Source organism: Accipiter gentilis, chromosome 16 (genome assembly GCF_929443795.1).
Source record: "Accipiter gentilis chromosome 16, bAccGen1.1, whole genome shotgun sequence".
In the NCBI taxonomy this organism is placed as follows: Eukaryota; Metazoa; Chordata; class Aves; order Accipitriformes; family Accipitridae; genus Astur; species Astur gentilis.
In genome coordinates this window covers 28,910,518-28,923,084 of record NC_064895.1, presented here as the reverse complement: position 1 = coordinate 28,923,084, position 12,567 = coordinate 28,910,518, and the positions used below count along the sequence as shown (strand labels likewise).

Below are 12,567 nucleotides of genomic sequence, written 5' to 3'. Positions count from 1 at the left end.
ACAGAAGGACATTTAAAGAGAATTTTGCTTAAAATAAGCTCGTTAGGATGCATATGTAAAAGTGGTACCTTCACAGCTAAAATCTATGTTTTTGTTTGCGAAGCAGCATTGGTAAGCGAGTAACTTTTATGGACAAATAAGCGTTGGTGTTTTTCAAAAGGAGCATGCAGCCCAAATTGGATAATGCAGCAAAACAAAGCAGCAGAGAAGGGTGGGTAAAGAGCCCTGAGAGGGGACTGATGCAGGTTTTTATCTGGGAGAGCTGAATGGTGGCATTTCTAAGCTTCTCCCTGCTAGCATTTCCCTGTAACTGATCTTATGAAAATACTTGGAGTACATGTAACTTCAGGTGTGATTATTGTATTTTGAATAGAGTTAAGTTACACTGATAGAGGGGTTGTGCTTTTATTATGCTTATTTTGCCACAAGTGATGTTTGAAGGGAGGTGAGGACTCCTGGCTTGCAGCTCCTACACATGTTGCTGATCCAGGTGAGTGGCTGAGAGAGAGGAGCGATTTCTGAGCAAGGGCCTGGCAAAGGTGTCCTGAACTGCCCTTGGGAGTAATGTATCTGCTTCTCTCTCTGTCTTCCTCACACTTTAGAGAGATTCTAGAGACACCAGCTAGCTAACTCGGGCCCCTGGTGTTTGGTGGTCTAAAAACCTTATGTGGAGTTCAACCAGATTTTCACTTTTCAGTGCAGCTGAGGATGATGCTAACACCCGTTACTAAAAGTTTGCCAGACTTTCTGTGTTTGAAAACCCTATTTTCAGTTGCTGGTATTTTGTCAAACTTGATTTCAGCTAGAGCTTTCCACCTAATTGTCTGCGAGAGATGTGCTTTTTGGGAAGACTGTAATGAAAACAGTTCAGCTGTTTTGGAGAATGAGACAGAAAATATGGACTTTTACAGTTAAAAGAATAAAAATAAAAGCACAGTGACCATTCCCCTTTAAAGTTCCTTTGCCTCCCGCACTTGGAAGCAATGATTTGATGTTTGGCAGATGTCACTTTTGTAGTTCCTGTAAAAATCCACCAAAGTTGAGCCAATTTAGAAATGTGCGGGGGATCGGGGCAGGGCACTGGAGGAGGAGGGAGAAAAGCTGTGTTGCTTAATTGTCACAGAATACCGCCCTCAAGTTGGATCCTCTCCTTGCTGTTGTCACACAGTATGTGATTTTGGGGGAGCTGCTGGAAACAATCTCCTCAGAAATACTGTTTTCAGAGCAGTTTATGTTTTTGGAGACCCTAGATCTAGTTTTGCTGGCTTAGCAGGATTCAGTGGGACCGGTCCTCTGTGTGTTTGGCTGTATATGAAAACACATATCCATATATAGCTGTATGTTGGTGAAGATGGTAAAATATATCTCCATATAGATACAGCGAGGTCTGAGGCATCCCCACATTAGCAGAAGCCATTGGTCCTAGTCCCTCCCTGCTTCTGAGCCTATTGTCCTTAGGGAAGGACAATCTTCATGTCTTCAGAGCTTGATTCTGGGCCAGACTTGTTTTGAAACTGCTTCAGAAGATTTTTAGAAGAGGTATAAGAAAACACAGTTGTACAACTCTTATTCCTGTAAGAAACTAGGCTAGAAGGGGGCTAAGGGCAGTGTTTCACACCCTGAGGTGTTGGGCAGAGCATCAGTGAGATGCAGAGCGTGGGACATAGATGCTCCAGTACCCACCTCTACCCTGGTGGCAGTCAGTGCCTGTGGGAAGCAGAGAGGCAAATTGCTGTGACCCTGTGGAAATGGAGGCCCAGTGGAGCAGAAAATCCCCTAAGGGACATTTTGGATCAGGCTTTACAAGTTACACTGATACATCATGCCGCCTTCTTCAAAATAATCTGCAGTTTTGATGAAAAGGGACCTGAAGTCCTGCAGCTGCTCTGTACTCCTGCAGCTGGTGCGTTGGCCTCTTGGCTTGGAGCGTCGTGGAAGGCAGTGAGGGTAATGACCCTTCTCTTTTTTTTTTTTTTCCTTTTTTTTTTTATTTTGGTAGAAGTGGTTGTGACCAAATGAAATAAGGTAAGACACAGTCATCTCATCTCTGCTCAATTTGCCCAGGAATTAGTAAGTGCATGAGATATTCTTCTGTAACACAACAAACCAGCAAACAACCTACTGGACTTAAAGATGGAGCCTATGTCAAAATGCAACACTCGGAGTAGGTAGAATCAAAGTTGCCCTAAGAGCCTCTGGACTTTAATGACCTTCTAATAAAGCTTTTGCACATGTTAAAATTACAGAACCAAGCATCATTGGTGGTAGCACCAAGCATCATTCCTGTGGTGACAAAGGCCTGCAGGAGTACCAGATGGCAGGAGAAAAGTGTGAGAGTCATTGAAGGATGTATTTGTCTTAACTCCTGGGAAAATACTTAGATTTGCCAGTTTTTCAAGTTATTTTGGTTTGATAGATAGAAAATAAGTCTGCTTATCTACTAAGGATGTCGTCTTCTGCTTAATCAATTTTCTCTTGTCTGTGGTGAAAAGAAATTGAATGTAATACCTTGTGCTTGTAGTTATGAGTGGGTTCTCTGTGAGCTCGTGGTAAAACACTGCTCAACAAATTCAGTTTTGTGTGACTAGAGTCAAAGCTGTCATGAAGATACTGTAAGTCCATGTCTCTGCTCTTTTTTTTCATCAGTGTAGGAAATAAGTCATGTAAAGGCTGTGATAAAGCTGTAGCACTGTAAATGTGATCATGGGAGTTCTTAGGAATAGCTGCATCCTTGCTGTTCTTCTGATTTTCATCAAGTACAGAGTTGTTGCTGATAAAATCTGTGGACTTCACAAAACTGATCGAGTAATAAATCGTTACGAGAATATGATAAATGACTGGAGTAATCCAGATGACTTGTAAACTGCAGTCCCACAAATCATATGTGAAATGACCCACGACGACAAAGTTGGATGTGGGGAATGAAGCAGCGTTGGGCCATGCCTGATGAAGAGGGCTCTGCCCTGGAGAAACAGTCACTGTGAAAAGGTACTGTGGTTGTACTAAGCAGCCAAGTCTACTTGAATTCCCAGAGCAGTAGTGCAGTAAAAAGTGTTTAATGCCATCTATGGACATGTGAACTGGGAAATAGAAACAAAGGATGTTTTTATTTCCAAAAACTGCATTTATGAAAATACTGGTGGAATAACTTATTTAGCTCTGATATCTGTATTTTAAAATAGACATGGGAAAAGCTAGAGAACATGTAGAAGGAGCAGCAGGGCAGTATTTGGAGCAGGGAGAAAATATCTAGACTTGAACTTTTTAAATCTCCCACTGTGTGTGTTGGATTAAGAGAGACTGAAACACAACTCCCTTTTGCGGGGAGAGGGTGCTGGCTGCTGCCAAGTCTGTTGAAGAGGTTGTGAGAAGTACCAGCTGTTTGGAAGGCGATGTTAGAAGGTAGACATGACCTGCGATTAATTGTTGGAGCAACTTACCAGGAAGGGATGGATTCACTACCTCTTTGGATCAAGCTTGGATGCATCATTGGAAGTTGTACTGTAACTGAAAGCAGGTAACTAGGTTTACTGGGAGACACATAACCAGTACTTTTGCTTTACATATGGGAATGCTGAGATACAGAGAGGGTGAGGCTCTTCTGCTTGTGCAGAAAGTCCATGGCATGGTCACAAACTAATCTATGGTACTTATCAGTCCAGTGTCTGTCAGAAAATTGAGACCATGTCAGGAGGCAGTTTCTGAACACCTCATGCCAGCACAGTTTTGTGCAGTGACACCATTTTGGTGGCGTTGAGTGAAGGGAGTTTCCATTCCCTTTCTTGAAGGCAAAATCCCATAGCATCATTTTTTCTGTGAAAGCAAAATTGTGAAGCAGAGGGTGGTCTTGCACAGTAAAATGCTGCAAGTTCTTGCCTGGACTGCTTCCGTTTGAATGAATTTCAGCAGTGGACTGGAAGCTTAGAACAATTTTCTGAAAGGGAATCATTGCTATTTCTATGCGCTTTATCTGCCTGTGGAAGAGGGAAGGACTTTTTTGCTGAAACAGACTCTAATGTGCCTCTTGCTCTTCTTTGAAGCAGCTCATTTGCCACTGCTGAATATCCCTCTGCTTCATGCTAAATCTTTGTGCCACCCAACTGGTTTAATGTGAAAGGGATTTGTAATATTCCTAACAGTGGGCTATGACTTCAGGTAAAGAGGACAAGCCAGCCACAGAGGACCTTAATTTGAAGGTCCAGTTTCTATCACTGAATGTCTTAGGCCTGAGAAGCATGTGCAAAGTGGCTTCCTTATGAAAGCTTTTTCTTAGTTAGCTAAGTTTTTTTACTTAGCTAACCCCTTACTTTCTTATATTTCTAACATCTCCCCCCCCTCCCCCCAGTAAGTCCTAATACTGTCTTGTCTTGTTATTCCTTATTGATAAATGCTAGGAGTAACAGTGCCACAGTAAATGTCCCATTTTCCTTATCCAACCTCATTTTTGCATTGAACATCCTTGTGCATTACTCTTTTTCTTATGCCAAACCCCTCCCTCTCTGTGCAAAGCCCTCTCTGTGTATCATCATATCAGCTTGATTGGCAGACTTGAGCTTGCTGAGGGAATTTAGGGATTTTTAAAGGACATCCTTGTCCGCTTGGGATTTAGATAGTCACTTGGTCATCTAAAGGTTCATGGTCAAGAGTTGTGTCTCCTGCAAGAGGACGTGAAAGGGAAATTGTGGCTTCTGGAGTAGGTGGCTGGGGGGACGCAGACCTTTCAGTTGAGCATCTCCAGCATGAGGTACACCCTGCATTGTGTGTTGGCAAGCTCCTAGTCAGCTGTAAGGTAAATGTTTAGCTTAAATCCCTTTCCCTTCCGGTGAGTCAGCAGGCAGGCAGTAGCTTTTAGGGCATCTCTAACCTGTTTGACTTTGGACTGTGAGTCTGAACCCAGACTGGTATAGTCTTTGAAGGTAAAGGGTAAGGAGAAGGCAGTAGAAACTAATCCTTTGCTAGCAGGCTTGGACTTGACTTGGGGAGGGCGGGAATAATTTCCCAGTTTGTTTCTGGGAAATCAGTTGGTTTTGTTCACATTTGCAGAAGAAACGTAACAGTTTATCCCAATTCTTCATAAACCTTTTAAAATTCGTTTCTTGCAGTGGGATCATAAAATCTTTGACTTTCTCTCTGCTCTGCAACAACAGGTTTTAATTTCACTGTTGGTATGATTTTGTTTGCTGAAGTAGAAGCTAGATAGGGCCGCTCTGGGGTTTTCTTCTGTGCTTTTTTCCCCCCCATAGACCCCTCCTGCCTTATCCCCCTGCAGTCTGCACTGTAACTCTGGCGTAACAACAGACACCCCAAACAGTCCTTCATTTCTAGCTCTGTTTTACATGTTCTTTTCCAGAGTATTAATCTGCTGGGTAGCCTCTGTGCTCAAACGAGGCATAAACAATTCAGACAGCAAATGCTATAGAGTAAGTGCAGTTAATGGACCCAGATGGTTATGTTGCCAGTTTTATGTGACATGTTGCCTGCATTAGCCTGGGAAACTTTCTGCTCTTAAATATCAAAGAGCTCTATTTAACATTTTGTATTGTCTAAACTTCTGCTGGACTTTGGCATCTCCTTAATGGCACTCAGTACTGCAGGTATGCAGGTGCCAGAAGTGCCTTCTGCCTGACCTTGCATAATGTCTCCATCCCAACCGTGATCAGCTCAGCAGCTTTGCTGGAGAGACCCTTGGAGAGATGCCAGCACGTGTGCGCACAGCGGACCAGATTGCAGCCTCCCGTGCCTTTGCCATGGATGGATGGCCCACCGGAGCTGCAGTTCTGAGCTCGCGTTGCACCATGTCTTGATCATGCTCAGATTGGGTTAGAGCATTGCGTGCTGGGAATGATTTCCACAGGCATATTTCTGTATTAGGTTGCAGTGTTTGTCTACCTTAGTGCAGGAAAATAACCTTAAATAACCATACTGAAAGCAAATTTTAGATACGCAATAGCATGCCTGATAATGTGAAAAATAATGATGGTACTGGCAGATGAGGGAAATAAAAAACCCAGCCTGGATGAGAGCCTTGAAATAAGAGAAAAATAGGGAAGCAAGTGGACATAATTGTCAGGAAAGGGTGAGATGAAAACAAATTGTGATGTTTTTGTGACCAAGGGGTAAAGGAAAAAGCTTTTCAGTGGACACTGCAAGGATGAGCAAAAGAAAATGGACAAATTTATCTGGATAGTGAAGAGAGAAGGTCAGAAAAGAAAACTGAGATAGTTAAATATCCCAGGATGCCATTTAGCACTGTGTGTTTTGCTCTTGGCCTTCCCCAGCCCCCATTAATGTGGATTGCTCCAGGCCACCTGGGGCTGCAAAATCTCCATTGCTGTTTCCTGCTGGGGAGAAGGAAAGCTCGTCTGTGTACATATCCGAGATGCTGTTTTTAATTTCCAGGAGGATGTAGATCTTTCTTGTTTATGTTGGAGCAGTGAGCTGGAGAGGCCAGGAGGAGACCATGTGTTTAAGAGCAGGGCTGGACTCCTCTAGGAGTAGAGGATTCTTCCTGGGCATCTCTCCATAGCTGCTCTCTGCAACAGTCATGCCCCGCTCTGCCTTGAGCCCGTATTCTTGCTGCCTTCCTCCAGCCCTGCATCCCAGAGATGCAAGGCACTGACCCTGCCTGTTGTAAACAGTACAGTATTAACATTTGTGTTATCATAATCGCACCGATCTTTGCTGAGACAATAAGGACAGGTTTAATCCCTACTTTATGTATTCCAGCAGTCCCCATGCTGGTCTTCTCCTGTCTCCAGCATTTGGTGGTGATCTTGATGACTTAGTGTGGTTGCTTAGGGCAAAGCTTCCTTTTTACTTTTCAAAGTGATTCTTACATGCACACAGGCTTGTTGAGGCTCTCTGCAGCAGACATCTGTCACTTGCTTTTGTCCTGTGGACAGTAGCGGTGAGGCACACAGTTAAAGGTTGATGGTGGGGTGCACGGCAGATGCCGCTAAACGTCGTCTCTGCAGCGTGTGCACCATTCTGCTCCATCTGTGCCAAATGCAGCCCCGTTTGCTTAGCAGAATAACCAAGGATGAAAAGACACGGGTGACGTGAAAAAAATGTAATTTACATGTTCTTTAAAAAAAGACGGCAACAACAAACTTCTGTTTTAAAGGATGGAGGGATCCTTATCCAATAAATACATCATGCCACACAGATTTCTGTGATCTCGAGAGACCTTTGGGAGCTCCAGCTCACCAAATGGTAACACATCAAAGTAGTGTCCATGGGGCTTGGAGTACAAACATGTAATATGCAGATGGCATAGGGAGTTCACAAGGCTCTGAGTCCATGCCCAGGGAACAGATACTCCCTTGCTGAGAGACCATCTGACAGCCTCCTCCTTTTACATGACTCTTTGCATCAAAGGTGACCTCAAAAACTTTTTTTGAATACATTTTAAAAAAAGCTCCCAAACTTAAAAATCTCAAAGTCCAGCTACAAGAGCTATCCCTCTGCTTAAAAAAAATAATCATACTTTGCAAAGTAAATTTTGCTTGTCTTCACAGACTCTTAAGGCATGGTTGTCTGGCACAGAGGTGTCTTTAGCTCTTGCTCTGGCAAAGGTGGAGCTCTCCTAGCACAGCGTCCACGTGGCCCGAGGAGGACAGGGAGGGACCCACAGCAAGTGGGCAGTTGAGAATGACCCATTCTCCAATACTTACCATGTAGCATCATCTGTCATCTGATAAACTAGAGGGAAGGGATGCTGTCCAGAGGGACCTTGACAGGCTCGAGGAGTGGCCCTATGTGAACCTCCTGAGGTTCAAACAAGGCCAAGTGCGAGGTCCTGCACGTGGGTCAGGGCAACCCCTGGTATCAACACGGGCTGGGGGATGAGTGAATCGAGAGCAGCCCCGAGGAGAAGGATCTGGGGGGACTGGTGGATGAAAAGATGGACATAAGCCAGCAATGTGCGCTCGCAGCCCAGAAAGCCAGCCATGTCCTGGGCTGCATCCCAAACAGCGTGGCCAGCAGGTCGAGGGAGGGTATTGTGCCCCTCTGCTCCGATCGGGTGAGACCCCACCTGGAGTCCTGCGTCCAGCTCTGGGGTCCTCAGCACAGGACAGACATGGACCTGTTGGAGCGGGTCCAGAGGAGGGACACAAAGATGATCTGAGGGCTGGAACACCTCTGCTATGAGGACAGGCTGAGAGAGTTGGGGTTGTTCAGCCTGGAGAAGAGAAGGCTCCGGACAGACCTTATTGCAGCCTTTCAAAATATAAAGAGGGCTTGTAAGAAAGTGAAGGACTTTTTAACAAGGCCTGCAGTGACAGGACCAAGGGGCAATGGTTTTAAACTGAAAATGGGTAGGTGTAGATTGGACATAAGACATTTTTTTACAGTGAGGGTGGTGAGGCACTGGAGCAGGTTGCCCAGAGAAGCTGCGGATGTGCCATCCCTGGAAGTGTTCAAAATTAGTTTGGACAAAGTTTTGAGCAGCCTGATCTAGTGAAGGACGGTCCTGCTCACGGCAGGGTGGTTGAACTAGATAATCTTCAAAGGTCCCTTCCAACCCAAACTATTCGATGATTCTATCATCTCAGCTGAGGTTGGGATCATGGTGTTTGGTGGTTTTATCTCCGAGGTGACAGCGGCGGAGTTACTGAGACTGTTGGTGCAGGAATAACTTGGGGTTGTTAATGCTGTTCTAAGGCTTCTGTTTCTACAGGTAGAACAAATTATCTTTAGAGCATCGGTTCCTGCAGGAAACCTCACCTTTGCAGTAGAGGCACTTTTAAGGTACCAGATAACGCTGCCTTACGCCTTGGGTGACGTAGGTTGGGCTCTTGCTGCAACTCAGTGGTCTAACAGAGATCTACAGGCAGCGAGGCTGTGTGTGCCCCAAGCACGGAGTGACCCGGGTTCAGCTGCGTTTTACCTCCGTGCTGAATCAGGCTCCGTGATTTAGATGAAAACGTGGCTCTGAATGCCCTTCCAGCTGAGGTTCGTCACCCTTGGGAGCCTCCCCCTCCCAGCTGCAAGCACTCCAAGGGGAGAGGTAATGTGGCCCACATCTTTCATGGCTTGCTGGTGTGTGGGTAGCACTTAAGGACCTTGGGATCGCTCAGCACCCTGTGGAGCGATGGGGAAGCAGGACTTGGGTTGAGTCATACGATTAGTCTGGTGCCCAAAGTAACGCACTGCTTTGACCAAGAATGCCCCGGTTCGTTCTGCCCTCCCACAAAGTAATGTGCTCTGCCCTTTTTCCAGGTTAGTTTTGATAGTTGGATCTGGAAGCAAGTCCTCTGCTGGGCAAGCAGCCAGCAGATATCTTGGCAGTGGATGTTGTCTACCCTCCAGCCCCATGGTGTTTGGGGCAGCTGGATGAAGACCTGCATCTCTTATCAGCTTAGTCTAGTGGGGAGAAGTGGTTGGGGTGGTCTCTGAGTGCAAGTTCAAGGCACAGCTGATGCAAATTAAATTGCTTTTTGATGGACTGTAGAGAGTCCTGCAGAACCCTGGGGTGGTGCTCGAACAGAAAGTAGACACCTGCTGTCTTGGGGATCTTCAAAACTTTTCTCCTTTTGCCAGCACTGTTTGATGCTTTCCTGGGTTGGATCTGCGCCAGCCATGTTGTGCTCCAGTCCCCTGCTTATCCCCTTCAGGGGCTGGCACAACAGGGAAGCGTCATTACCTGCCTTTGATTAATGGGGCAGCACTGGTCATGGTGAAATAAATGCCCCAGGGATATCTGGTGTCTCCTCTCCATTTCCTGGGACCAGGTCTGGAGGAGGCGACCACCCCAGCCACCTTCTGCTGGGTCCCTTGCGTGTGGCAGGAGCACCTCGGTGAGCCACGTTTCAATCACAGCACACGTTACAGAGGAGCTAATTTTTGCGTGTAGGGATGAGGCTTGTTTAGAAGCAAATTAGCTCAAGGTCTCCTTCAATGCCTAATTACAGTGCGTGCTGTCCGTCCAGATTCCATCCCATGGAGAGCCCATTGCATGCTACCATGCTTGATTTTAGCCCAAGGGACGTGAAGCAGCATGTTGCCTGCCATGTCGCAGCAGATGCGTGCCAGAGTGCTGCTGGCTCCCACCGATGGCGGAGAGAGTCACGATGCATGTATGTATACGTGCGTGTGTTTTGGCAGAGCTGCAAAAATCAGCATTTACCACGTATTACAGAGCCACCTCCCATTCTGTCAAGCGAGAATAACATCAGAGAAAGTGCATGTCCCTGTGAGGGAACAATTTGGTAGCAATCAGCAGTTGTTGACTCTTGAACAGCTTCTGCTGGTCCAGCCAGTTCTTTAAAGGCTGGGGTTTTTTGGCGTTTGTTTTTTGTTGTTTTTTTTTTTGTTTTTTTTTTTAAATGGCAGCTTGCTAAGGGCCAGATATTGTTGTGACAGTACCCCTAAAATCCTTAAGCTGCTTGAATCACTCCAAGGAGCCAAGCAATAAAAGAGCTAGAATAAAATGTATCCCACAATGTCCTTCACTTCTGCTGACAACTGCAGTTTAAATTACTGGTGCAACCTTTTTAGCATAGCTTGCTTGTAAAAACTAATAAAAAATAAAATTAAGTCATAACAGCTACTTGCCTCTGCTTCTCTGATGGGGAGTAGGGAGAAACTGCCTTTCTTTTCGGGTGAACCTGTGCTAGTGTACTATTATTGCTGTTAATATTGTATTTTAATCACTGTCATTAATATATGCTGTAATTTTTACATTATATAAGTTACACAGCGTTTATTAGAGAAGGGGCTTTGCTTTTATTGTAAAGTAGCATATAACCCATGAGCACCCTAATGTTTTTCAGAGCTTACATTAGAATTACGCTTTTAAAAAAACCCCTAAGCTCTTGGGAGAGTGGTTCATTTGGCTGATGTGAATTTGGGCATCACATTTCCAGGTGCTCTGATTCCTTGAGTCCTTTGCCCCAGGTGTTCAGAGTTTCAGGGACCCAGAATGATTTGTGACTTTGAAAAAAATAATTTAACCAGTGTGGATTTTTATGTTGTAAACTGTACGCATTCAAAGCTTGTGATAAAACATTTCCAGATCTTAAACAGCCAGCGAGGGTTGCGTACAGATGCTGGGTTCGCGTAGTGTGAGTGAGTGTTGAAGCGTGCATTTTGTAGGGCATGTTGAAATGAAATCATCAGCTGTGGCTCTTGAGTAACATCTTTACTCGTCATTTCTAGAGAGCTCTGGAAAGAGTTTTGCAGTCCAGGGAAGAGCGAGGGCTAGAGGGGTCGTGGCAGTTGGTTCCTATTTCTGCAAACATCTTGGAGCCTTGTGCAGATGGAAATGTGCCATGTCCTGCAGCCTGCCAAGAGAGAGAAGAGCTATGTTCATGATGCATTTTACTTCTTTGTAGCCCAGAGATGTAGGCACTTGGGAAGCATTTTGCTAGCCAAAGTGAAAAGGATGGAGGCAGCCTTTATAAGCAGCTTCCAGAGTCTCATCACCAGAGCCCAGCACCAGCCTCCTGCCAGGAGTGATGGTGGAGCTGGGACTGTGGGAAAGGCTGCAAGTATGGAACGCGTTAGTAAGAGTGGGAAGAGGGACGCTTGGGACGCTCCGCTTGTACTGGCCGCCAAAACTGTGACTGTCCGAAAGGCTGTGTAGGAGGGTGAAGGCAGGATGTGGATGGCCCTGATGTGCAGCACTTTTTGTTCTGAAACAAAAGCAAATGCCATCTATAGCAAAGGCATCACCCGCTGATTTATAGTCCTGAAGCCTTGAACTTTGGTTAGCAAAAGGTATTTTATTTTGTTTCAGTTTTCTATGTGTTTAGCTGCTGAGATCAGACAGCTGTTCACAGCAGAAGCGTGTCTGAGGGAGGATTTGAGCTAGGGAAAAAGCTGGATGAAAAATCATTGTGAGTTACTGGGTTTGAGGCTGGAACTGGTGGGTGGAGCTCATGATATGTCATGCAACATGTCAGACTGGATGGCTTGCAGAGTGGATGGCTTTGACCTTTGTGCTTATGGAACAACCTGGCTTTTTGTTGTTGTTGGTTTTTGGTTTTTTTTTTGTGGGAAATGCTCAAGTGCATGCGACTTGAGAGCTATCGGTTGCCAGGTGTTGCAGTGGAAATGTTTTCTGTGAAGGGAACAGAGAACGTCTGCAAGCTGGCTTTTAGCTGATGGAGCGCAGAGCTGGTGACCCACATCTCATTCCATTTAGCAGCAAAGGATTTGAAATATCACTTCTCCAGGTTGTCTCGTTTAGAGAGAGGTGTCAGCAACAATGTTTGTGAAGTGTGCTGATCATTTACCCCTTCAGTTCTGCTGCTGTAGGTTTTACTGGCTCTTACAAAGCAAAGTATCCTTATCCCTGCCTTCAGGTAGTGGGCCAGGGTTTGGTGGAGTGAAGGTAACTCAGCAAGTCAGTGGCAGGGCTGACAACCAAGAGCATATCTCACGTCTTTCTTCCGGACCTGGCTGTCCCTGTAAGTGTGCATACTGCCCTTATAAGCCAAAGTATCAAATTCAGGTACGGGAGGCTCGGAGTTCATTTTCCTGGTGTTCCTGCAATGGAAGGCGCTCGGGCCAGGAGTCCAGGTCCTCAGAACTTTGCTTGGGGAATTTTGGCCGGTTTGCTTT

The 12,567-nt window shown here is 45.6% G+C and overlaps 1 protein-coding gene across 9 annotated transcripts in view; it reads left to right on the top strand.

Moving 5' to 3' along the window:
- Positions 1 to 12,567, top strand: part of EXTL3 (exostosin like glycosyltransferase 3) — a 159,897-nt gene that overhangs the window by 83,376 nt on the left and 63,954 nt on the right. The window lies entirely within an intron of this gene.